The sequence below is a fragment of the Neophocaena asiaeorientalis genome, unplaced genomic scaffold (assembly GCF_003031525.2).
Source record: "Neophocaena asiaeorientalis asiaeorientalis breed wild unplaced genomic scaffold, Neophocaena_asiaeorientalis_V1.1 scaffold136, whole genome shotgun sequence".
Taxonomy (NCBI): domain Eukaryota; kingdom Metazoa; phylum Chordata; class Mammalia; order Artiodactyla; family Phocoenidae; genus Neophocaena; species Neophocaena asiaeorientalis.
The window spans coordinates 3914263-3940443 of NW_020185333.1; the positions used below are offsets into that span (position 1 = coordinate 3914263).

General features: G+C 39.3%; 1 pseudogene; it reads left to right on the forward strand.

Annotated features, from left to right (window-relative positions):
- The first annotated feature begins 3436 nt into the window (after positions 1 to 3436).
- The window catches only part of LOC112393214 (uncharacterized), a 32301-nt pseudogene continuing 9556 nt past the window's right edge, over positions 3437 to 26181 (forward strand).

The window sequence follows — 26181 nt, forward strand, 5'->3', positions numbered from 1 at the left end:
CTCTCCAGATGGATATTTAAGCGCCTGGCACAAGCAGCGTTCTCCACCCATGTTGGTTAATGGTTCCTGTTTGTCGAATTTTGTCCCTCCAAAAGAAAGTTTAATGTTCTAACCTCAGTACCTTATTTGGAAATCAGGTATTTACAGATGTAATCAAGTTAAATGAGGTGATATTGGATTAGGGTGGGCCCTAAATCCAGTGACTGGTGTCTTTATGAGGAGAGAGAGATTTGAAGACACGGAGAAGACACAGTAAGAAGGCCATGTGAATGCTGAGGCAGAGACTGGAGTTAGGCTGCCACAAACTAAGGAATGCAAAGGATTGCCAGCAACCACCAAATGCTAGAAGAGGCAAGGAAGGATCCCTCCCTAGTGTGTTTACGGGGAACGTGGGCCTGCCCACACCCTGATTTCACTAGTCTCCAAGCCTGTGAGAGAATAATTTCTATTGTTTTAGGCCACTCAGATTGTACTAATAAGTTACAGGAGCCCTAGCAAACTAACACATTTTTTCAATTCACCTGTTCTGGAAGATGACCGATAGGTTCTTTGGGGTTCACAAAGTGAAATTTGTATATCCTATATAACCCGAGTCTTAAGTCAGGCCATCCAAAATGTATACTTCAAATGAGGTGAAAATATATCCTCAATTTTGGCTACCTTAGAAAGTCTCCCAGATTGAACTTTGCATTTGACACAGAGTCTGTATTTTAAGTCAGATCATCCCAATCATACCTTTCAAATTTGGTGAAAATCTCATATAGTATGGCAACTTCAGGTAAACTGACAAGTTGTCAGAAACTCTTTAAAAATGTTTGTATAGACAGATAAATATGGATACAGATTTATTTATTATAACTTTTTAAACAGGGTGTCTATCTAGTTGTTTGAAAAATTTTATATCTCTGTATAGATGCAGCTATAGATATGGATATCTATCTGTCTCATCTATCTGTCTTTATGTCTATATCTCTATATATGGCATTTTTCAAACAATTTCCATCCATCTGTTACTCTGACATATCTGTTTATCTGTCAATTGATAGATGGATCAATAGATGTTGATAGACATTCATATATAGATGTAGAGGTCATTATATATGTAGGAAATGCCATGAATAAAAACCAACTTTCAGAATACTTCACAATTGGATCTTGCTATTTACATTGTATAAAGATATTGTACTGTTTCTGAAGCTGTCTTCCTTCTATTGCCGACTTCTATTCCATGGGAATAAAATCTACATGCTTTACTAATCTGCTGTTAGGATTTAGGGAAAACATTCAAGGCCTGGTGGCATTAATGGCAGAGAGACCAGGAAGGGGTGGATGCTGCTGAAACCCTGCTGGGGAATAAGGAATGAGCCATCTGGACCTCCAGCTGAGGACAATTGGATCCAGACAAGAGCTGCCAGCAGGGATGGTCTGGATCTGGATGAGGGCCATCCCTGCCTAAGGAAGTGGGTTGGTCCTCGAGCAGAGGGAAAGGGATGCTCTTCTCAGGAGAAAGGATTTGGAAGATAAGTTCTTTCAGAGGTCACAGCAGGGACAGACATGCTATAATTATTAACTCTGACTGAAGGCAGCAAGATGATGAGCACTGTTGAGAACATAGAAGCATTCTTGATTTCTGTTCAGGGAATCATCTATTCTGGTAAAGAAGTCAACTCTTTGGCATTCTTGTCCCTTATATTTTAACTCTGCAGAGGTGTCATTTTACCTGAACCAAAGAGACCAACCTTTTTCTTCTGTCAGTCGTACCTCAGATGTTATGTTTCCATTGAAAATTTCTTTCTTCTGATGTTGCCATTCTCATTTCTTTCCTCTCAATTACTTTTGTATCAACTCTAGAAGAAAAGAAACATCCCCTGGTTCATCCATATCTTTCCTATTAGTATCTACAATATTTTGAAATGATGTAGTTTTAGTATAATTATTACTTCACTTTTATAGATTATCTAGTTCCTAGATTTGTATAAGCACCTCTTTAATTTTAGAGCAGGCAAAGGGTAACACTTGAACGAATTCTCATTATCTACTATAGTTTATTCACTGAGTTTAAAAATAAGCTCTTGGTGAAATTTTGTTAAAATATGTAATTTTTAAGTCCAGTTTAGATAAGAGGTGATTGAAGATGATTACTATACTTATTGAGTTGGCCTGTTCTTTTGCAGAATGAGTCTGTGGTGTTAGGCACTTCTCTGTGCATTAGTATCATGAAAAGCGTAAGTAGCCATTGTTGCTCTGAGCACCATGACAGAGGACCCAAAGGAAAAGTCCTGCCAATGAATTTTTAACTACCCTAAACCATTTTATTCAATTTTTTCTCATCAAATTAATTGGTTTGGGTACTAACTGGACAATAAGTAAGCAATGATTTATTGTTACCAGAAATGCGCATCAGATCCCCTTGGGGAGTTTGACTAATTGTTTTTAAAATACTTGTGTCTAGGCCACCTCTAGAGCTTTTGATTCATTTGTTCTAGGGTAGATACCAGCTATGTGTAATTTTGCAAAGCCATCTCAGGTGAACCTGATATATACCCCTGAATAAGAGCCATTATTTTAAAGAATGTTTTGGTGTATATCATACACTCAGCAACTGAAAGGTTTCAATACTCTCCTAGTTTTTGTCTCATTTTTTTCTTTCTTAAATTCTAAGATTATAGTCTGTACATGTTGTCTCTGTACATGTGGGCCTGCAAACTCAAGCCCATCGAATTATTTATTCCGGGTAGTCAAATGTTTCCATAACTATGAATATCAAAGAGTTTTATTGATATGTGAGCCTTAACCTTGTCCCTAATTTGATCTTCTGGCGATAGCAGGATGAACTAATCTAGATTTAGTCTTTTTTATTTCCTCCTTTACCCAATGCTGAGTAATAAAAGGGCCAAGAGGGAGGTTGGCAGTAGTGAGCTGAAGCAAGGATCCTCACCACTCAGATAACTAGTCATTGGACATCCATTTCCTGGGTAAAGGAGAGTAGACTGAAAAAGGCTGAGACAGATGCAGTAAAGTGAAAAGTGAGGTGGCTAACACAGTCTGCCTCAGCTGTAAACACAAAGCCAAATAAAAGAGCAACAAAGGATTAACAAAATAAGAGAGGGTTAAATAGTATTGTAATAGACTGTATTTCATTTGAGACTGTTTCTACCGGAACATATCACAGGCCTAAATTGGAAATAAAGTCTATTAAGTTTCAGTCAACCCATGAAATTATTACTGCAAACATTCATTATTTTTTGAAGCTGCCTATTGACAGCCCCTTGCCTGAAGAATGAATTATATACCCAAGTCACAGTGTAACACAGTCACTGAGTTTCAGATTATAAATTCATCACTGTGCTCATAAGCCCATGCCATTGTTTCAAGCAATATTAAGGTGAAATATATGTACATGTTGTAACTTTTTTTTTTACATTTTTAGTGAGATATGTTGCCTGATGGAAATCATAACGCTGAAAGTCAAAATGAGCCAGGTTATGCACAGAAGCACTTTGATGTTATGGAGATGGCGTCTTCTCTGAAGCCTCATGAACTAGCCTCTGTTAGCCTTCAACTCTTCTTCGGTAGCTTCCTTACCTTTCTCGGCCTTCATAAAATTAAAGAGAGTTAGGGCCTTGCTTTGGATTAGCCTTTGGCTTAAGGGACTGTTGTGGCTGGTTTAATCTTCCATATAGACCACTAAAACTTTCTCCATATCAGCAGTAAGGCTATTTCGCTTTCTTATTCTTCTGTTCACTGGAGGAGCACTTTTATTTTCTTCAAGAATTTTTCCTTGCGTTTACAACTTGGCTAACTGTTTGGTGCAAGAGGCCTTGCTTTCAGCCTATCTTAGCGGCTTTTGACGTGTCTTCCTCATTAAGATTTCTAGCTTTTGTTGTAAAGTGAGATATGTGTAACTCTTCCTTTTACTTGAACACTAGAGGCCATTGTAGGGTTATTGATTGGCCTAATTTCAATATTGTTGTGTCTTGGGGAATAGGGAGGCCCGAGGAGAAGGAGAGAGATGGGGGAATGGCCAGTTGGTGGAGTAGTCAGAACACACAACATTTATCTATTAACTTCATGTCTTATATGGGCATGGTTTGTGGCACCCCAAAACAATTCCAAGAGTAAAATCAAAGATTGCTGATCACAGATCACCATAACAAATATAATAATAATGAAAACATTTGAAATATTGTGAGAATTACCAAAATGTGACACAGAGATGTGAAGTGAGCAAATACTATTGGAAAAATGGTGCTGACAGACTTGCTCAATGCAAGGTTGCCACAAACCTTCAATTTGTAAAAGAAAATGCACTATCTGTTGAGGTGTAGTGAAGTTAAGCACAATAAAATGAGGTTTATACCTGCATAGGATGGGGAATAAATAGATCTGAAGATGCAATTTTGGACGTATGTACAGAATGATCTTCCCATTATACGAGTAGATATTGTTCATTTGTCACTTATTCAATCAAATAAACATTTATTGGGCAGCTACTGTGTCCCATATACTGAGCTAGGCATTGGGAAAACAAAGTTGAGTAAGTAATGCTTCTAGTTGTTAAGAACAAATAGATATGTATGTCAAAGACTACAGGGTAGAATAAGTAACTTCACCTTTATAGAGTTGTGTGTAATGGGCTATAGGAGCACCGAGGAGAGATGTTTCAATGGAACTTGGTAGTTAAAGGAGGACTTGCCAAAGAGGTGACATTAGAGCTGTCATAAAGGAACATCTTAAACCACATTACACTTTTGGTGGACATGGAGCAAAGGGCAAGAGAAAGTGAAAGAAAGTTACTCTTGGAGTTTGAATATCCACAATGCCTTATATTCTTGATCTTCTGGGCTACAAGTTTGTAAAAAATTCATTTTGAAAGTTGTTTTCTTAGTTTTATTTCTGAGCAATGTATTTTTGAGAGTGACAATTTCAACAAAGTATCTTTTATTATCTATATTCAGAGAGATTTATCAATTTAGTAGGATTAAAAATTTCTATTTTCTTTATTCATTTTGAGTTTGGTGGAGTACCTTATGCTGCAGTGCAAACAAACTAGGGAATGGATGATTCTCTTGTGTCACAAGGACTTTATTAAGTGATCTGATACATTAGTTCTGATTAGAACAAAGTAAACTTCAGTTCGAGCTGAGATATCTAGGGCTCCTATTTACCGCAGCAAGACAAATGCTTTTTATAGGTCAGTGTACTTTCAGAATAGAATTTGATACATTTTCAGCATAAACAATGTTAAGAGCATTTAGATTTCTGTCTTACATTTACTGGGTCAATAGAAACCCAATAAATTTCTGGATTTCTCTTTGACTTGGCAGGGAAATACAGAAAGCACTTTTGTTTCATATTTTATAAGGATAATAAAGCATATAAACAAGAACATCCACATTCTGGTAGTAATGAGGTAGTACTCAGGAAAAATATATTCATATTTAATTCTTTGAATAAAAACATAGTCTTTGAAAAGGAAATATTGGACATATGCTGAGTTAATTTGATTATCATGTACAGAAGAATCTTATCATGTAGTGTGGATATGATTTACTACAGTGATCACATTGTACATACAGCTTGTAGACCACAGATTTAGTGTAATCCTAGCCTGAGAATAAATTGAGTCACGAGATAAAGTATTTTGAGAAGTCTACGAATTAGGCTGAATTTAAAGGTCCCATATAAAGTTCAATTTCTGGCAGCAACCAAAGAGAGATTCATTTTCTAATTTTTTGGTACAAATTATGTACACCAAATGCATTTCTTCCTCCTACCCCATTTTATAAAGCTTTGGCAACATGTGCCAGTGATAGAATTTCAAGTGCCTTGAGGATTATATAAGTACATGGTAGATTTAGGATAATCTGTGGATTTGATTTCTCTAAGCTCTCATTTTCCTATTCTGATCTTCCTCTTCCCTTCCTTTCTCTTTCTTCAAGTCACATAATAAGTCAAAGTTAAAAACATCCCATTAATTTCTCATCTGATTGTTAGAAGATTATTTTTAAAAAGTCACCATCTTAGTCATATTGAGTATCTAACATACACGCTGCTAATGTAGGGGAATTGTCTTAAACCAAGAATGATCTTAGGAAAAGGGAGATGTAGATAAGCAGCTGGGAGAGTGACCTATAGTTTCTACTTTTTTTGAGATTTGAACCTTTTGCATCTCCATTTGTCATTTTAAAATGTTTCCGATCTCATTTTCTGTATCCACCCATGTGTTTGATGCTCTAAGCTCATTAGATTTTTTGAAGTTCACCAAGTTTGCAGTACACTTTCAATCCCCTGTGTCTTGACGCAGGTTGGTCTCTCAGTGTCCATCTATTCAAACCCTTTACATCCTGATGGATCAACTCAAGGGCCACTGCCTAGGTGTGGTGGAAGGACATGGCAGACATAAAGAGTCCTGGGCACAAGTGCTACCTCTCACAGCTTAGCTCTCTTGCGAGTTATTGGATCCCTTTGAACTTCAATTTCCTCTTCTGCAAATTAGGGATAATATAAGATTATTAAGTGAGGAAAAAAAGTATTTTCCTTTTCCTCCTCAGCCTGTTTCTTTTGTGAAGCTTTTTCTGATGACCCTCATCAGTACCTCATAGAGAGTCCTTCCTTCCTTTGTGTTACCATACTTGTTTTGCCTCAATAATAAAAGTACTCTCTTTTATTACAATTAAGTGTTTATGTGTCCACTTTCTGTAGTAAGCTGAAAGCCTCTTGAGGGCAGGGACATTATTTAGCCTAGTGCATACTAAACATTCAGTAAAAATATGATGGCATTTAGTAAAGTGGAAATTATGTAATACTTCTGTCCCACCTCTTCCAATTTTCTATACCCAGAATCATCTTTAGGCATTTTCTAGGATCTGATGTTATAAATACATATGACACTGAAGTTGTGACAGACAGTAGCATCATCTCAACTCATTTTGTCTACTTAGTGGTTTGTTTTGTTTTTTGTTTGTGTCTTAGGATCAGAGGATTGAATCATTCCTAAGTGAACACATTCTTAGGTTGTTATTACATTTCAGGATGCTTTGGTTTCTTGTTTAGGTTAGGTTTCTGTCTGTGACCACCTGCAGGTAGATCTAAATTGGGTACATTGTTAGGGCAGTGATGAGATAAAAAGCATGACTGGTTTCTTCCCTGGGCCCCGCTTTATGGGGAGCTATAGCACTGCACAGCAATGAAGTGTTCTTCCTCACTTTGCCTATGTAGGCCCCTTCCAGAAGTGCAGTGCAGGCGAAAAGGTGTGGGTGATGAGTGCATGTGTGCTATGTGTGTCTGAGAAAGAGACAGGGGCCGGGGGTGGGGAGGGAGTGCAAGCACACTGGGTGATGTGATAAAACATTTGGCGTGCTTCTACATCTGTTGGAAAGAGCCAGCCAAACCACCTGTTGTATTTCAGTTCTCCATTCCTCAGGGACCTGGCTGCTTGCAGCAAAAGGTTTAAGATAGCAGAAATCCACAAGAGTAGAGAAGTTATAGGTCACCCAGTTCTGTTCCCTGGGGATCCCCATCAGACCATTCTCAGCCATGGGCTCTTTGACACAATACAGAACATTTCTGAAACAGTACACTCTTTGTCTAGCTGAGTTTAAAACATTCTAAGGAACAAAGGTTTCACTCTTTTCTAAAGGAGATGAATCTGAAAATCCCATTGTTTACAATGTCAAGAAATGTGTCCTTGACTGTCAGCGACAGAGTCACTTTCAGAACTTCCTAGTATTTCATACCTCATTCTTTTTGTACGTTGCATCTTGAATGCGGAAGGCACTGACTTATCTTGGCCCCTAAAATACCCTGCAGGATGTTTTAACACACTGAAAAAAGGTTTAATCTATTTTTGTTAAAACCTGGAGGAAACCTTTCAGTCCTCTCCAAGAGCTACTAACCCTGGGATGCCTTCTTTCTCTCTCTCTCTTGTTTTCTGTTACCTGTTCTACCTTTCTTACAGTCTCTAAGCCCTCCCTCCATTGGTTTATTTTTAAAATGTTTCCTTCCTTCCTTCCTTCCTCCCTTTCTTTTTCTTTCTTTCTTTCTTTCATTCTTTCTTCTTTCTTTCCTTTTCTTTCTTTCTTCTCTTTCCTTCCTTTTCTTTCTTTCTTTCTCCCTTCTTTCTGTCTTTCTTTCTCTCTCTCTCTCTTCCTTCCTTCCTCTCTCCCTCCCTCTTTCCCTCCCTCCCTCTCTCTCCCTTTCTCTTTCTTTCTTTCTCTCTCTTTCTTTCTTTCTCCCTTCCTCTCTTCCTTCCCTCCTTCCTTCCTTCCTTCCTTTCTTTTTCTTTCTTTCTTTTCTTTCTTTCTCTTCTTCTTCTTCTCCTCCCCTTCCCCTTCTCCTTCCTTTTACATAGTAAAATTTTACAATACAAATATAAAACCTGTTTTTCCAGTTTCCTAACTCAAAGTCTTAGTCAAACAGAGAAATTCAGAGGTAAGCTGTTCCAACTCCCTCATTTTATAACATACGAAACTGATACTCAGAATGATGAAGTGCTTTTCCAGGAAAAAATCAGGAGGAAGAATTCTAATCTCCTAAAGCCTAGCCCAGGACAGTAGCAATAATGAGCCTTCCCAGCATGCAGAGAGTATGACACTGTCTCGCTCCCCCTCTGTCCAAATGAAGGGGATAAGAGCTACCCCAGTATGCTAACCTCTGTGAGCACTTGCCATGAAGTCTCAAAGACGGTGTGCAGGAGTTGTCAAGAATCTTACACCTGCCTCTGTTGGTCTGGCTGGATGTCAGGCTGTCTGCTCTGGGATGTCCTCTTGTTAGGCTCTGGAGATTCCCTGGTTCACTTTAGAAAGTGGGGTCCTGATCCCCACCTGGCTGTAGTGGATTCTCAGCTAATGTTAAACAGCTGCACCAATTCTGGCCTTCGTTGGAACAAAGAGCTTTCATTTAGCTTCACAGCAAGCCCTCCTGGTTCCTGCTATAGTACAAGCAAGTAGTCTGTGTACCTTAGTGGTTACCCATCAGGCTCTGGAACCTCACAGCTTGGGTTTGAATCTCCAGGTTCTCACTGATCAGCTTGTAGCCTTGGGACCTTAATCTGTTTAAGACTCAGGTTTCTCATCTATAAAAAGAAAATATTAGTACCTGCCTCACAGAATTGATTTGAGGATCAAGTAAACTAGGAAGTCAAAAGCAATGGCATGTTCAAGGCACTCAGTAAACATTAACTATGTTTTTTTCTACCCAAGGAATCCTGAGTAAACATGGAGTCACTTTGATAGTTTTACCATATTTCACTGTTTTTACAGGTCATTGCCGGACTCTCGCCCTCTAAACAGCTTTACTGCCCCAGCTCAGTATTTATGAGGAGGCAACAAGGGTATTTCTCTTTTGTGCTCAGTCTCAACAAGACTGAGTATTTATCATATGGTACATTTGCATGGAGATGCTTCACTGGGCCTCTTCTGCTGGGGGCTGCCACTGATGCAGGGGGTTATTCTATAGTGAATTGGGGTGGGGGGAATGCCTCTCTCCCATTTTTGGGAGGGTTATCTTTTATTAGAAATTCTTTAAAAGTAGTAGTAACTTGCATGCCAGTGTCTTTTTAGTTTTTACTCATAGCTTCCGTCTCCAGATCTGAGTCCTTGGAGGGCTGAAATGTCAGAAACCAAGCTGGTTTTATCAGCTGAGCCTTTGGGTCTGACTCCTTCTTTTCCTAGAAAAAAATAATCTTCCAAGAGGTTCCAGAGCCCTTCTGGAAAATAAACTTTAGCAGCCAAGTCTCTAGTTTATAAGATTTCCCCAAGCATGTTTGACTGTCATCTGCGGGACCTGTGCTAATGCTCATTTACTCTGAAATGGCAGAATTCACAGCAGTAATACTCATCTGAGTGAAGTTAAGGAAGATGTTAACTCATTTAAGAGGAGGGAGTAAGGCACAATGTCTGTGATCAGCCACCACCTGAGTCACAGTTAAAACTTGTCTCAGGCGTTAAAACCTGCCACACAAGAAAGCTATGAGACTTAACTTTCTTTTTATCTTAACAACAAAATCTTTTATCTGTCTCAGAATGGCTAATTTAAAAGTCTGGTCTGCCTAAAGCCTGTCAGTATTTCAAGGACTCGTATTGGCTCTCGGTTTTGGCTTCAACCTTCAGTATCTCTTAGAGCTGCCACTTACTAGTGGGCTAGGTGTGGGAGATGCCAGGGATAATAAGGAGGTGATTTCAGCTTACGGGATGTCACTGGTCATCAAAGGGCCTTTTTTCTTTGGTATGAGCTGTAAAATCTATCTGAGTCACAAAGTCAAACAGGTGACCCTTGGTACATGAACATTTATGCCAATTACAGACTCAGCACATGAGGAAGAACAGAACTGATTTAGCCACTAGATAGGTAACTCACCTTAGGGCTCTAAGAAAAAGAGCTTAATGTTAAGTAACAACCAAAAAAGAAGCTACATTTGACCTGACTAGTTCCAGTCTGCTGCCATTAATCTATTTATTTCTTTTAGGGTCATGGAGACAAATCCTCACAAAGGAGTGGATTCCCCAAAATAAGTTAATTAGTATTTTGTGAGGCAGAAATATGAATATTGATATATAATATTATGAGTTTAAATATATATGTAACAAGAAGTGCCACACAAGATTAACAACATATATGATGTTAGTTCCTACTTGCAACTTTCTACAATCTAGTTTGAATAAAGATATACACATGGAAACGGAACTGGTAATTCCACGAAATAATTCCATGGCAAATAAGTGGAAGAGACACTTGACACTTCGGATGGACTATTCCTTTTATTTGGGATGGCCAGGAGAGTTTCTTATAGGAAATGTGATCTAAGCTGGTCTTTGAATGATGGGAAAAGTGAGTATAGGTTGATAGTAAGAAGAAAGGAACTCTTCTGTTAGAGATATGAAGTAAAAAAACAAAAAAGAGGAAAATACCAGGTGTTTTGGGTGGGGGAGGGGAGGGGAGGGGAGGGACTACTAGTAGAGTGCTTAGGCTGGAGCAGAGGGGTGAATTAGGAGGAGAGCAGTGGAGGGAAGCCTGGGAATGCAGGTTGAAGCTGTGTCATGAATTCTTTTGAGTGCTAGGCTAAAGATTTTATATATTCTCAAACAGTCAAAAAGAGCACCATTGAACCTGGATTATTCTGTATTGGAGTCCTTTTTGAACAATTGGTATATGATGGCTTTGAAATGTACTTTCTTGGATATACACAAACTAGTGGTTTGGGGAGTCAATCTTGAAATTGTGAGAGATGGATCAGGGAGGTGAGACTAAAAATATGCTGGCCAGTTAAGAGGCTTGGAATATTGTGTGGGGTGAGCTTTGCTAGAGTTTATAATGGCTAATGGTTGATCTAGGAAGAAAAACCTCCTCAGTAATGTGGGAATAAATAATTAAATAAGTAAACATGTATGGAAAGGGTCACAGGCCTTGGTGACTTACCAAGATGAAGGAAGAGGGTGAATGAGAAGTGACCTCAGCGTTTTAAGCTTGGATGATGGTGGGACCAATAATAAAAGTGGGAAAATCAAGAGGGGAAAGGAGTTTTTGCTTGGAGTATTGCTAAATCTTCCTAAATGTCCTTTTTTAGAAATAAATCTTTCAACTTGGCCAACTTTAATTTCTGTACAAATCTCAAGACCTGTAAAGGCCATCTGTTGAGAACAATTAAGATTAGGTATGTGCCCTGAGAAAACCATAATTCAAAAAGAGTCATGTACCACAATGTTCATTGCAGCTCTATTTACAATAGCCAGGACATGGAAGCAACCTAAGTGTCCATTGACAGATGAACGGATAAAGAAGATGTGGCACATATATACAATGGAATATTACTCAGCCATAAAAAGAAACGAAACTGAGTTATTTGTAATGAGGTGGAGGGACCTAGAGTCTGTCATACAGAGTGAACCAAGTCAGAAAGAGAAAAACAAATACCATATGCTAACACATATATATGGAATCTAAAAAACAAGAAAATGGTTCTGAAGAACCTAGGGACAGGACAAGAATAAAGATGCAGATGTAGAGAATGGACTTGAGGACACAGGGAGGGGGAAGGGTAAGCTGGGACAAAGTGAGAGAGTGGCATGGACATATATACGCTACCAAATGTAAAATAGCTAGTGGGAAGCAGCCGCATAGCACAGGGAGATCAGCTCAGTGTTTTGTGACCACCTAGAGGGGTGGGATAGGGAGGGTGGGAGGGAGACACAAGAGGGAGGAGATACGGGGATATATGTATACTTATAGCTGATTTACTTTGTTATAAAGCAGAAACTCACACACCATTGTAAAGCAATTATACTCCAATAAAGATGTTAAAAAAAAAAGATTAGGTATGTGAAAGTGGGTTGTACAGTGTAAAACATTTAGGTAAAGTATTAAGTATATGGACATCATTGACTACCCTCAGAATTTGTTAGAAATTATTCTCTGAAAATGTCACCTTTATATGGAATTGCATTTATTTTTCTCTAATAAATCAGTACTGTCTCTAGAGGATTTGTTTTAAAAGATTAAGTAGCTAACTCCTTAATGAACAGGGCTTCAGCTAATTATTATTTTCTTTACAAAGAGATTTTCAAAATAGCATCTGAAATTTGAGATTGGTAATGCTAGCTGAATTCTATATTGCTAAACTGTTATTGAGTCAAATGGGACTGAGTTTGAATCCTTCCTCTCCACTTAATAACCGTATCATCTTTTATCAAAGTGGGTCCCTTTGTAGAGTAAGACATGTTGAAGATTAAGTGAGTTAATATGTGTGAAGGGCTTGTTGTAGTGTTTGGCATAAGCTGGTAAGCTTTGAATAAATGTTGTGATGTATTTTTACACAGACTCACCAGCAATTATGAACCCCAGAACAAAATAAAGTCATGTTTCTTTAAATATCCTATTCAGTATGACCTGGAGAAGCCATTTTGGCATCGTAAGAACAACTCTGTCCTCTCAGAGCCCAGGAACCCAGAGGCTATCTTAGATCTTGTGCTTAGTTAGGATTATAATCAAATCCCATCAAGAGGAAATTGGTTGGTTGTCTGCATCCTTTGGCCTCTCTGAGTAGGTGTTCACTGTTGAAAATGGTAATGCAGTCCCCCCTTATCTGTGGGGGATACATTCCAAGACCCCCAGTGGGTGCCTGAAACCATGGATAGTACTGAACCCTATAGGTAGTATGTTTTTCCCATACATACATACCCATGATAAAGTTTAATTTATAAATTAGGCACAGTAAGAGCTTAACAATAACAACTAATAGTAAAATACAACAATTATAACAATATAGTGTAATAACAGTTATGTGAATACTGTCTCTCTCTCAAAATATCTTATTGTACAAACTTGAAATCTTTTCCATCTTAGGCACTTATCATGGACTATGACCATCACTTTTGCAGTTTGAGGTATGACAGCAAAACTAGCATGAATTTCTTTTTCCTTCTTCAAAATTTCATGGAAAGAAGATTTGTTCTTACTGTAGATTTTAGCAACCTCAGCGTATGATTTTTTTTCTTGTAAGTCTAGAACTTTCACCTTTTCATTTAAAAGAATCACTTTATGGCTTCTCTTTGGCATATCAGAATTGCCAGCATCATTATTCTTGCATTTGGGGGCCATTATTAAGTAAAATAAGGGTTACCTGAGCACAAGCGCTGTAGTACAGTGGTGGTCGATATGATAACCAAGACAGCCTACTAAGTGACTAACGTGTGGGATAGGCCAGACAAGGGGATGCTGATTTAAGATTTTATCATGCTACTCAGAATGGCACACAATTTTAAGCTTATGAGTTGCTTATTTCTGGAATTTTCCATTTAATATTTTTGGACCGTGGTTGACTGTGGGTAATTGAAACTGCCAAGAGTGAAACTGCAGATAAGAAGGGACTACTGTGTTGCCTTTCCACTGTGCCCTGCTGAGGTGCCTCAGGGTGCAGGTCTGTAGAGGGAGAGGAAGTCTTCCTAGCCAGGGTCATCCCAGCCATGGTGGTCACCCAGTGCCATCAGATGACTGGACCTCCAATATCAGGCAGCTATTTAGGTTTGCATACACACACACTCAAACTTGCTCACACAGCTTTTTGTTGTTGTTCCCTGTGGCAAACCCACTGTGTCAGGGCGGCGGGTTCAGGCAATTTTTCCACAGAAGTAATACACGTCTAAGACAACTCAGGCCAGGTCGGGAATCTGGCTCTCTAGTTCAGAATCTGTTTCTCATATCAAGTTTTCTCTGAGCAACGAAAGCACCAGCTAACCTCAGCCATGTCAGCCGTAGTCAGCTAGAGGTGTTTGAATAACTTGCAACCTCAAAAGGAGCAAGGGTAAAGTTTTCCATCTCTTTTTTTCCCGGAAATCACCTCAGCAATTTGTACATTGCTACCTCAGCATTCTTTTTTTAAATTCTTTTTAAAGATTTTTTTTTTGATGTGGACCATTTTTAGTCTTTATTGAATTTGTTACAGTATTGCTTCTGTTTTATATTTTGGTTTTTTGGCTGTGAGGCATGTGGAATCTTAGCTCCCAGACCAGGGATTGAATCTGCACCCCCTGCATTGGAAGGCGAAGTCTTAACCACTGGACCACCAGGGAAGTCCCTATCTCTGCATTCTTAGAGCTCCTTATTCCAAGGAATTTATGGTGGAGCAGCTTCAGTCATGGGGGAAAAAGAAAAAGGAAGCCTGTTACACTTTTACCCCATAACACAGGATGCCTATTTGTTTTACACGTTTACACGTTTAATGAAAAACGGTTCTTCCCACAGCTAATGGATGTCTTCCCTTGTAGAAGCTGAAGGGATCGGCAGTTTTTAAAATACATATTCTCTCATTAGAAAACTTCAAGTTCTGCCTTACCAGTCATCCCTCTACACTATTATTTTTATTCTTATTATTGTTATTTCAGAATTGAGGAGCTAAATAGCCCCTTGGGAAGATAACTTGAGAGAAAGGCAAGTCTGATTTTTTAAAAAATCCTGTACTCAAGTCAATTACCATTCTAGCTTTGGTCTGTCATATGCAAGAAGATGTCCTAGCCTTATAATGAGGCTTTCTTGTATGGTATATTGAATTTTAGGTCCATATCAGTTGACCATAATTATAATTTTTTTTAAAGATTTTTTTGATGTGGACCATTTTTAAAGTCTTTATTGAATTTGTTACAGTATTGCTTCTGTTTTATGTTTTGGTTTTTTGGCCACGAGGCACGTGTGATCGTAGCTCCCTGACCAGGGATCAAGCCTGCACCTCCTGTATCGGAAGGCAGAGTCTTAACCACTGGACCATCAGGGAAGTCCCCATAATATTTTTTTAATTAAAATTTTCTCAGTAGTTTGTCCCTTTAAAAAAGCCTTAGGAGGGGCTTCCCCGGTGGCGCAGTGGTTGGGAGTCCACCTGCCGATGCAGGGGGCGCGGGTTCGTGCCCCGGTCCAGGAGGATCCCACGTGCAGTGGAGCGGCTGGGCCCGTGAGCCATGGCCGCTGAGCCTGCGCGTCCGGAGCCTGTGCTCCGCAACGATCGTAGTTCATATGAAAACCAGATAACCACCTTCTACCTGTGGCTTTAATAAAGGGAGAAAAAGCCTTGTTGTTACAGTATTATCACTGTTAGTTTGACATTCTCATCAAAGAAAACAGCTCTCCAAGCAAGGCTGTCCTTAAAGCCAGAGACAGACTTGTCAGCGACTCAGAGCCAGAAAAACTTGATTTTCAGAACTGTGGTCAAACTGTCAGGACAATGCTGCTTACATGGGAATCAAGACTAGCCCACCTGTCTGAACTTTTTTTCCCAGATGTAACTAAGAGCTCCAAAGATAAACCAACCAGCTGAGTGAAAGACATCAAACAATTGCATCACTATTTCCCTTAAGGGGTTTGGTCCTGAAGACTAAGAAAACTCTTAAATGAGCTCTAATTAAATGCTGTGGATCTACTGTTCCACCATTCAGAAAATGGATGGCCTCATTTTGTTTTGTTTTTGTTTTGTTTCATGTTACTAGTGGAGTAGGATAATTGAGATTCTTTAAAAGAAGATTAAAAATATGGAAGGGACAAAAGGAAGTAGAGTAAGAAAAAAAAAGGAGAAAAGGAAGTAAGGACAAGGTTATTGTGGATCTCTTGTGGACAAGTGGATGGTGGCCCTAGGTAACCATTCAGTATGTGTTACGTGATCACTCAGGTGGTACATGAGCCATATTGATTATGGAGTGATATGTATAGATTATTAAGATGACTGATAGTGCCTTTCTCACTGGCTGACTACATGTACAGACAAGATCAAGTTATTTTGCATAGGCTATTTCTTAGGATGTGTGGCAGGGGAGGTGGCAATAGGGGGATTCACCAGACACTCTGCTTTAAGTTATCCTGACAACATAGGGTTATTTTCAGATTTATCATAAAGTGTTTCTGCACAAAGGAAATGTTTTGTGGAAGGAATTCATGACACCATACAAGCATGTTTCTTTAATTGGAAACTGGATACACTCTACTAAACATTTTATTGGAATATTTATTTCACACTTTAGGAATGATCCTGAGAGAAATGCTTTGTGATTAACTGTGATTGCCCACATATGAAAAATGAGTAAAGGGACAAAAATGAATATGCAATTCGTAGGGCAAGCTTCCAATTCTTTATTCATTTTCTAAGATTTCTACCAGTACCATTTCTCCCAAAGTTAATAATATTAAGCACCCAAACTAGTTAGTTTGGTACCCTGTTATCTTTTATTGTTATTTCAATCTTTAATACTATTTGGCTATAAGTAGGAAGCTAGAGATACCATTATAATCCTATAAGCAGTTTCATTTGAATAGAGAGAACAATGAGACCCAAGACCTGTGCTGTTTTTATGTTTACTCCTGACATGCAGACTAGTGGCTTTTTTCTTTAGTTATAGTTTTATCTTTTTGAATGAATAGATCCTGTACACTATGCCAGTACAGTCCCTAGGTGAGCAGCATCAGCATCACCTGGAAACTTGTAAAAAGTTCAGATTCTCGGGCTTCCCTGGTGGCGCAGTGGTTGAGAGTCCTGCCGATGCAGGGGACACGAGTTCGTGCCCCAGTCCGGGAAGATCCCACGTGCCGTGGAGCGGCTGGGCCCGTGAGCCATGGCCCCGGAGCCTGTGCTCCGCAATGGGAGAGGCCACAGCAGTGAGAGGCCCGCGTACCGCAAAGGAAAAAAAATAAAAAGTTCAGATTCTCAGGTCAATCCCAGACCTACTGAATCAGAAACTCTGTGGGAGGAGGCCCGGCGATCTCTGTTCAACAAGCCCTCCAAGGTGCTTCTGAAGCCCACTGAAGTTTGAGAACCACTGAACTATGCTACCCAGCACCTTCCTGTCCTTGCTTTGCATTGTAAGCATAGCGTGCAGCCATGACTTAGAACAAAGTGTAGTTCACCGCCTCTCACTAAACCTTTGTAGTTTCATAAGGACCATGCTCCAAACAATTGAGCTAAGCAGTCAATGATAAAGGAAATGTGTGCGTTTCCCCCCACTTTTCCTTTTTTGGAAAGAAGCATGGTATTTAAAGGCAGGCCTTTAAAGGTCTCATTTCGAGTTCTGATGTGTCTTAGTAGTTGTGGGGCTTGAAACCAGTCGCTTAACCCCTCTAACTCTCGTGTTCACCTAGAAGCACATTCTTAATGGAGTTATTTTGAGTATGAAATGAGATCTGGCAAACTCTAGCACACACAGTGCCTTTATGTGAATTAGAAAAAGGTGCCGCACTGCGGGGTGTCGGGGGCTGGGTAACATTGTCCATGTGTCTTCCTAAATTTGGCAAGGAGAACCTGGCCTGGATTTCAGCCCTGACTTCTGTCTGCTTTTCTGGACTCCTCTGTCCAGGGCACAAGTATATGCAGAGTTCTTGAATGAGATAATGTGTGTAAAGCACCTGGCATATGAGTTGCTTTTTATACAGTATATTACATACATAACACATATTACATGTGAACATAATCTTCTTATATGTATCTGTCACAGTTCATGGAGAGGATAGTACTTGGTAGTCATTTGGTTATCAGTGAAGATGCTTAAACTGCCCAGTGAAAGGTTAAGAAGAATCATCGCATTTCTCAATGCTGTGATATATGGATCAAATTAACAGGTTAATTGAAATCATTTAATTTTACCTTTCATGCAGTATAGATTTAGCCTCTCTGGACCATTAAAAAGCGACATCTGGAAAGAAAACTGGTTTCACATTTGCTACTCATATACCATCCATGACTTATCTACAGACTGATGAAATAATACAAATAGGGGACTGACATTGCAAAATAATAGATAAGACTTAGATACATGAAATGTGGAGAGGATATTCCCTGGCATGATATCATCTAGGTGCTGAAGACTGGTTTCAGTTCATTTTTTAAGGGCAAAGGTCAACAGGGAGAAAAGCCTGGACTTCTGCAAAAAGAGGATGAAGAGGGAGATATAAGAAGGGGAAGAGTGAAGTTTTTGGCTTCTTCACAAATTTCCATAGGGTTGACCATTCCTGGATTTTCACATTTAAGAACTTGAGTGTTCTCACTCTAGGAAAGGCATACAACCTCCTGTCATGTTTGGTGGTCTTAGACTTTGGTATCCACTTTTAGCACAGCTCGTTACTACTTATTATCAGTTCCCTGGTGTAAGGTGCTGGGATCCTGCCTAACACTCATCATTACATATTAAATTAGCACAATGAAAATGATGGAACAAAGCACTGGCCTTAAAAGCAACAAATTCTTTAAAGGCTACACTAAATCCTTGTCCATGCCTTACTAGGTTACAGTACTGCTACCATAATTAAATGCTATATGAGAAAATGTAGCAAGTTATTATGTGGCCAAAGGAAAATGCTAACCTAAATAGCATCGTTAAAATGTAACACAGGAAATAAAATTGGAAATCACTATTAGAACACTGCTCATGTTACAAGATGTCAGAATCATGCATAATGCAAGAGTGGAACTGCTTACAGAGACTTTACACAAGATAATTTAAACTTGCTTCTATGGACATGCGGAACTGCTCTTTGAAGCATGGGCTCTGATGAGATTCTGCCTGGTGCTAATGACATTCCAAGGGAATGTTCTCTTTCCATCTGATGCATATTTATTTATAGGGTGCTGAATGAAGGAGTGTTCATACTGCATGGCAGATTGCACCTCCACCATATTTTTCATTAATCACCTTTTCTTTGGCATTTTCACCATTGCTTTATTATTGATCTGTTTTTTGAACCCTCTTTGTGAATAAACCTACAATCACAAAATTACCCATTGATCAATGTCAGCAAACACATTCCTGCAAACACAACCTTTAACTCCTTTTCTCTCTGAACCGTCATTCCATTTCATCTCTCGGGCAAAGGACTGAAAAAACAGATGATCCTTGTATTATTCCCTGAAGGTCAACAAATCCAGACTTTGCTAGGTTTACAAGGCTGAACATAAAGTCCATCTCAAAGAGAATACTTCTCCTCTGCTGCTCAGACTTTAAGTCAAAAGGTCTTTCTTATGCATTCTAACATTTCCCTCTACTGTGTATAAAGACTGTAGATCACATATTGGTTTTTGTTGGCACATACAGAGAAATCACAATCTCTGAATACATGTACCAAATACAAACATATTTATCCACATACCAACCTCTCTAATTTGGACATAATTAGAGAAAGGGCTATTTAATTAGTGAAAAGTCTTAAATTATAGATGGCTGATTACTTCTGAGTACATAAAATAATGGCAGGAAATGACTAACAAAGTGTTGCCAAGTGCAAGACCTGCCAGGCCTGTTTTAATGAATAGCTAAAGATCATTGAAATTAGCACATTAATTGTATGCATGTAAATTGCTTCTGTTAAGTACATTAAAATGTTGTTCTCTTTGTAATCATGTTGAAATTATTTATTTGGTTTATATACCCTTTTTACAATTATTCATGAAAGACAAAAATGTGAATTTCAACATAGTCCTTGCCTAAATCGGAACACTACCAATTATGAGCCTCCTAATTTTACCATGCACACCAAGGACTCATGACTTAGTTTAAAAAAAAACAAAATGCACATCTAATAACTTCATGTCTTTCTTTCAGACTCTCATGGACAGTAAGAAAGATCTCAGGGTCCAGATCAAACTCCCCAAGTGTGCCATCCCCTGAGTGCTCTACCACTTCAGAGCCATGTGACTTTGGGGACATTGCTAACTGTCTCTGAACCTTAGTTTCTCTTCTGCCCTCCAGGATTGTTATGAGAGTTAAATGGATAAAATGATACTTTGAAAGTGTTTCTCAAACTTCCATGATGATAAAAATCACCTGGGGGCACTTGTTAAAACCAAAAGTTTCCCAGGCTCATCCTCTGAGGCCTCGGCACCTACGGATTCAGTGGGGGCAACCAGCACCCTCCCCCCCAGGAGATTCTTATCATCTGGGAAACACAGTTTGGAGGCACCTGGCTTATAGTAGTTTCTTTTCTGTCATACTCTGTGCACTATATGTTGTATTGGGGAGCCAAGAAAACCAAAGGAAAAGTAGACTGAAGATACAGAACCAAACAAGTCATCACAGCATGTCTGGCAAATTTTTTCAACACCTCCAGTAAAGAGGAGTTCACCATCTTATAGAGAAAGCAGTTTTCTCCACAGTTGAACAGTTGCATTGGTTCAAAAGACAAATCTCTTATTGTGTTGGAATCTCTTTCTTTTGAAGTTCTGTCTGTTGTTCTTGCCTGCTATTTGGAGCAACATGGAACAAGTCTACTTACTCGTTCATTCGACAGACTTTTTAAACATTAGAAGAGGTCTCTTATCTCCTCTTGATCTTCTCTTTCCAAGCTAAATATACCAAGTTCCTTCATCCATTATTGGTCATAGAACATGGTTTCTATAGTTCTCACAGCCTTAGTCACCCTCCTTTGGATCCAACTTGAGACCACCAATTTTCCTCTTCATATGTGTTTTGTGACAGAATTGGATTGAATGCTATAAATTTCTGAGTAGCACAGAATATAGACAAAACATATTTCTATAAAAAATGCTCAAAATAGATTATCTGAAAAGAATGATGCACTTAAGTTAAAAGAAAGGTTTCTAATGCCAGTTTGCCAGTTCATTGACTTCCTGCATGACCTTATATGAGTCATCTAGCATATCCAGACGCTGGATGACTATCTCTGAAACTGGGATAGCGATCTTCCTCTGTCTACCCGTTCACCTCCTAGGATTGTTCAGAGGATAAAATATAAAAGAAAGCAGTCTGAATAATTATGTGCTACTTTTATGACCAAATCAACATAGCTATGAAGCTATGTTAAAAATAATAGTTATTTAAATGTTAAGATATATTTTAAGGGCTTCCCTGGTGGCACAGTGGTTGAGAGTCCGCCTGCCGATGCAGGGGACGCGGGTTCGTGCCCCGGTCTGGGAAGATCCCACGTGCCGCGAAGCAGCTGGGCCCGTGAGCCATGGCCGCTGAGCCGGCACGTCCGGAGCCTGTGCTCCGCAACGGGAGAGGCCACAACAGTACCGCAAAAAAATATATATTTTAAAATAAAAAAAAGAAAATGGCTTGTTACCTGAAAATTCCATATAAAATAAAAGTTATTAGGCTTTTAAAGTTTTTTTCTCTTGCTTTTATAGAAAAACATGTCACACATAGGCTCATATCAAGCTCATGTCAATTTAATAAAAATCCTTGATTTTTTTTTAACATAGATTTTTGCCAAGCCAGGTTACCTTGAGTTTGCAAACTAGAATTTTGAACTTTAAAAAAAAACAAAAAACCTTTCATGCTTCCAGAATGAGGGTCAATAGCCAGGAGACTGGACTACTAAAAAATCTTAACGACTCACCTGTTAGGTCTGAAGAGAGAATTGGACACCACCCTCACCTCTCTTGAGTTTATTGGAATTCTTTTCAGGGAGGAAAGTGCAGCTGCAGGAGTGTTTTATTCCTCAATTCATTTCAGAGATTTTATTATCAGTACTTTCCTCTTCTTTTCTTCTTTTTCTTCTGGTGTTTAGAGGAAATGAGAAGTAGGTCTCTCTCTGTCACAAAAGATTGGGGCTTAGATTCATGGGAGAAATAACCTCATTATAAATATAAAAATCAGCCTTGCTGATGTTTTCAAATAATATTTAATTATACAAGGACATGTTCTTTTGTCTAATGGTGAGAGTAAATAGAAAAATAAAGAACACTGGATGGAAATAAACCAAAATATAAAAATGATTAGTTCTAGTCAGTGAGACTAAAGGTGTTTTCTTCTCTTTACACTTCCCTGTATTTTCTAAATTTTCTACAATATTCATGTATTACTTTTGTAATCAGAAACATGTTAGCAAGAAAATGAAAGAAAGCAAAGTTCTTTAACTATGCTGCTGGTGAAAAGTTGATGTTTGTATTAGAAACACAGTTTCGTGAATACATTTTTTACTAGCACCAACTCCTGAAGGTGGGAAAAGGACCTTCTTTTATTCTTCTTCCCATTTCATTTCATCTGACATGTAGGAGCCTCTATTAATGATAGATTTCAATGAGGGAAAGGCACCTGGGGCAACAATCAAGGGAGATTGAATTACACTGTGACAAAATCTTTAGAAATACTTTTCTGTTTGTGCCAGCAAACAGACTGCAACAGGTGTAAATTCTTTTTCTTTTTTAAAGTAATTTTCAAGCAGACTTCTTATACATTGGGATACACATTGATTATTTTTAAAAAGTATTAAGATTCTCACTTCCACATTAATTTCTGGTCTTTTATCTAAATTTAGGAAGTCAGGGCAGTGGTACCTGACCACTAGACTGAAAGCTCTATGAAAGTAGGAATGATGTTTGTCTGTCAGTTCTTAATTCATCTCTGGATCTCACCTCAGCATCTGGCGTAAGGCCTAACGTTTAGTAAGTACCAATAGAACAGGGTAGAAACAAGCCCTTAAGCCAGCTGACCAGGATACAGAATAGAGCTCCTTTCCCTTCTCCCTAGGGAAGGATGCCTGAATAAAGGACAGAGAAACCCTAAGAGACTTGGGCAAAAAGGGACTGAGTAAACTCTGTCAGAATATGGACAAACTGGGGAGGAGTTGGTAGAGGCAGGCTAGGGAATCCGGCTGGAATCTCCTCCACATTGTTACTGAACTGTGGAAGCTTTGTGCTTGCTCTTTGGCTTATTGCTTTTTTTTTTTTTTTTTTTGGGAAAGGGATGGGGTGGATTACAGATAGCTGTAAATTCACTCTGAAATGTTTGAGAAAGGGTTAGGACAGGGCCTGGGCTGACAAAGTGACAAATATCAGAGTCAGTAGGCCCCATTTCCGCCAGAAATAGAGACAGGGACTTTGGCATATACTGGATTACCAGAACAGGTGAGCAAAGCAAGGAGGGGCCAGGCCTTGGGAACAAGAGGCTCAGTGTGACTTCAGATAAACTCCTTTGTTATTGGACTTAAACTCTGTTAGGAATGACCTTTGGGTTTGGGATGTGGGGAAGGGCAAATGGGAATCAAGTAACTAAAGCTCTTGGGACATTTAGTCTGGAGAGACTGAGAAAAGAGGTGGATGGTGTGGGGTGGGTGCTCAGAGGCCTTGGCTGCCTGACCTGAAACAATAAAGCAGGGAAGATCCTTCGAAGGCAAGCTAGAGAAGACAACTCAGTAACCACCACGTACCCGCAGTTTGCTGACATGCATGTAACTTGTGTTCCAAAATTCCTCTCCATGTAGTAAAGCTGCAGAGATTTTTGCATCTTAAATTACGGGCTGGAATGCGTGAGGATCCAGATGACTCACTAGGAAAGACAGCATGAGGGAGATCTGCCTTCCCAAAGCTAGGGTTTCAAGAGAAAAAACACTTTTGTCCCTTGATGGCAACAGAGGAGCAAGAGTTTCTAATTGAGTTGCATGATAATACACGCTAAATTAAACAGGGTTTAGGGAGTCAGCACCTTGACCTAAGTGGTGACTTGTGGTGGGAATTTTAAGTGAGAACCTTGAGAGGAATAATGAATTGGGGCCGCTGAACCTCTCATATCTGGACAATCTGGACAGCTCCATATTAAGGCTAGATGTGGTTTCCAAGGGATTATTTATCCCTAGAGAGATTTGGACACAGCATTGCTAAATTAACCTACTCAAGGTTCCATCCTGTGCATCGGGAATCCTTTTGAGCTAAAGTTACCAAATAGCCAATTTGCTAGTCCAGTCAATTCTGCGCTAGTCAGGTCAGTTCTTTGAAATCCAAGTCTTCTGGTCTGTACCGTTGCCCTTCCTGGGGCCTGCTGTAAATCTGTCAACCTCCTTCTAGTTGATCCTACCCACTCTTTCTAGATTAACTTAACAAAAACACTGCTTCCATCATGTTTTTCTCCTGTGCAGTAAACTTTGGTGCAGTAAACCCATGGAGCATTGGGTCTCAAGATGTGGCTCTTGAATCAGCAACATCAGCATTACGTGGTAAGTTGTGAGAAATGTACATTTGGTGGCCCCATCTCAGTTCTACGAATTAGAAACTCTGGTAGTGGGGTCCACTGGTGTGTTTTAATAAACACTGATGCATGCTGGAGTTTGCCATTGAAGACAGCCTGGCATTCACAGCACTCCTTCCTCTTCAGTCTTCTGATGCTTGCCTCTTGTATTTGGTGTTCCTTGATCCTGCCTTGTATTATGGTTTTTTTGCTAGTGTGATCTGATTTCAAATTCAGAATTGTAAACTCCTTGGGGTCCTGGTCTGTGCGTTTTCTGGATTTACTAACTTGTGAAATCATAAAACTGGAAAGGACCTGGAAAAATACTATCCAGCGTCTTCATTTTGCAAACCTTTGAACAGTACCGTGTGCATAGTGGACATTCAATTAACAATTGCTAAATGAAATAACATGTCCTCAGGGGTCACAGGGGTGAATTAAGACTGCTGAGACCTCAGTGTCATTGCCTTAATTTAGATGGTCCCTTCTGGCACCCTCTAAGGGTTTGTGAATGCCTGGGGAAAGCCTTGGATGCCTTTGCCAGCCTTTCCCCCATGGTCCTTTGCAGGGACTCTGTAATTTGCTTGCTGAATACAAGGCAACGTGGTGTTTTGAGATAAAAATGGCAGAGCAGTTGAATTAAGAAGAAAATCAAAACAAAAACAAAATTGGTGTTGTTTTCTTATTGCTGCTTTGAGACTCGGCATGAAGTATGAATCTGTCATAACCAAGAAATAATATCTTGCCCGAATATCTAAGGCATAAATAAAAATTAATTGCAGCACACAGCTGTTAATTATCAGGCTTTGGCGCATTCCAGGAGCAGTTGTTCATGAACACCTATTTAGATAAAGATCCCTTGCTCATTAGGACATGCTGACATCAACTATGGAGACATTTGCCAGTTGTTGATTGGTTGCATCTGCATAGTCTAGAGGTCCAGGCTGCCGGTGGTCATGGCACTTGTAAGGGATACTCTTTCTCCATTTCACAAACGTTCACATCTAAAAGAGGAGATTCTTGACTTCGAAGGATGGCTTTGTGGCGATTCTTCTTCTAAATGAATTGGGCCATGGGTGTGACAGACATTTGTGTGTGTTTGTCACTTTGTGGCAGGCAGCAGATCATAGTGGTGTGCTAAATACATAAATAACTTTTATATTGCATTTTTATTATCAGAGTTTAATGCTTTAGGGCCTTGTTAGAATCTGTTTCTCTCAAAAGAATGGCCAAGACCTGAAAAATCTCTTTACTGTTCTTTAGAAGGAGGACAAAGACAAAAAAAGCCTTTGTGTCTCAGAGATGAGAAGAAATTCAAAAGGTACTTCATTCTTATAGGTTAAGTTCACATACTAATGAAAAGGAGGGAAAATAGGAAAAGAGATGCTTTTTCATTTTCTGTGGGCAGGGCAGCTGTACCAAATTTAAAAAGCCTATCATTTCACTCTAGGTCAAGTTCTTTAAGACAAACTCACATGGACTTTCCTAATTTTTGTTTTGTGGTTGTCGTACTGGGATTTGGTTTAAAGTGCTGCTACTTGGTGTTTAGAAAGTTTCAGGGTAATTATACTGATTGTAATCTCCGAACTGTGGGCCTGGTTTTCCTGATCTGGTTATTGTCAGGTCCTTCCTATTCTCCAGTTTCTGCCGCCCTCCTCTCACCATGACTGAGCCTTCTAAGCTCGCTGTGGCCAGACTTGACCTGGGAGAGGAGGCATTCAAGGAACTCTAACCCAGCACTTTTGTTCCACAGCAT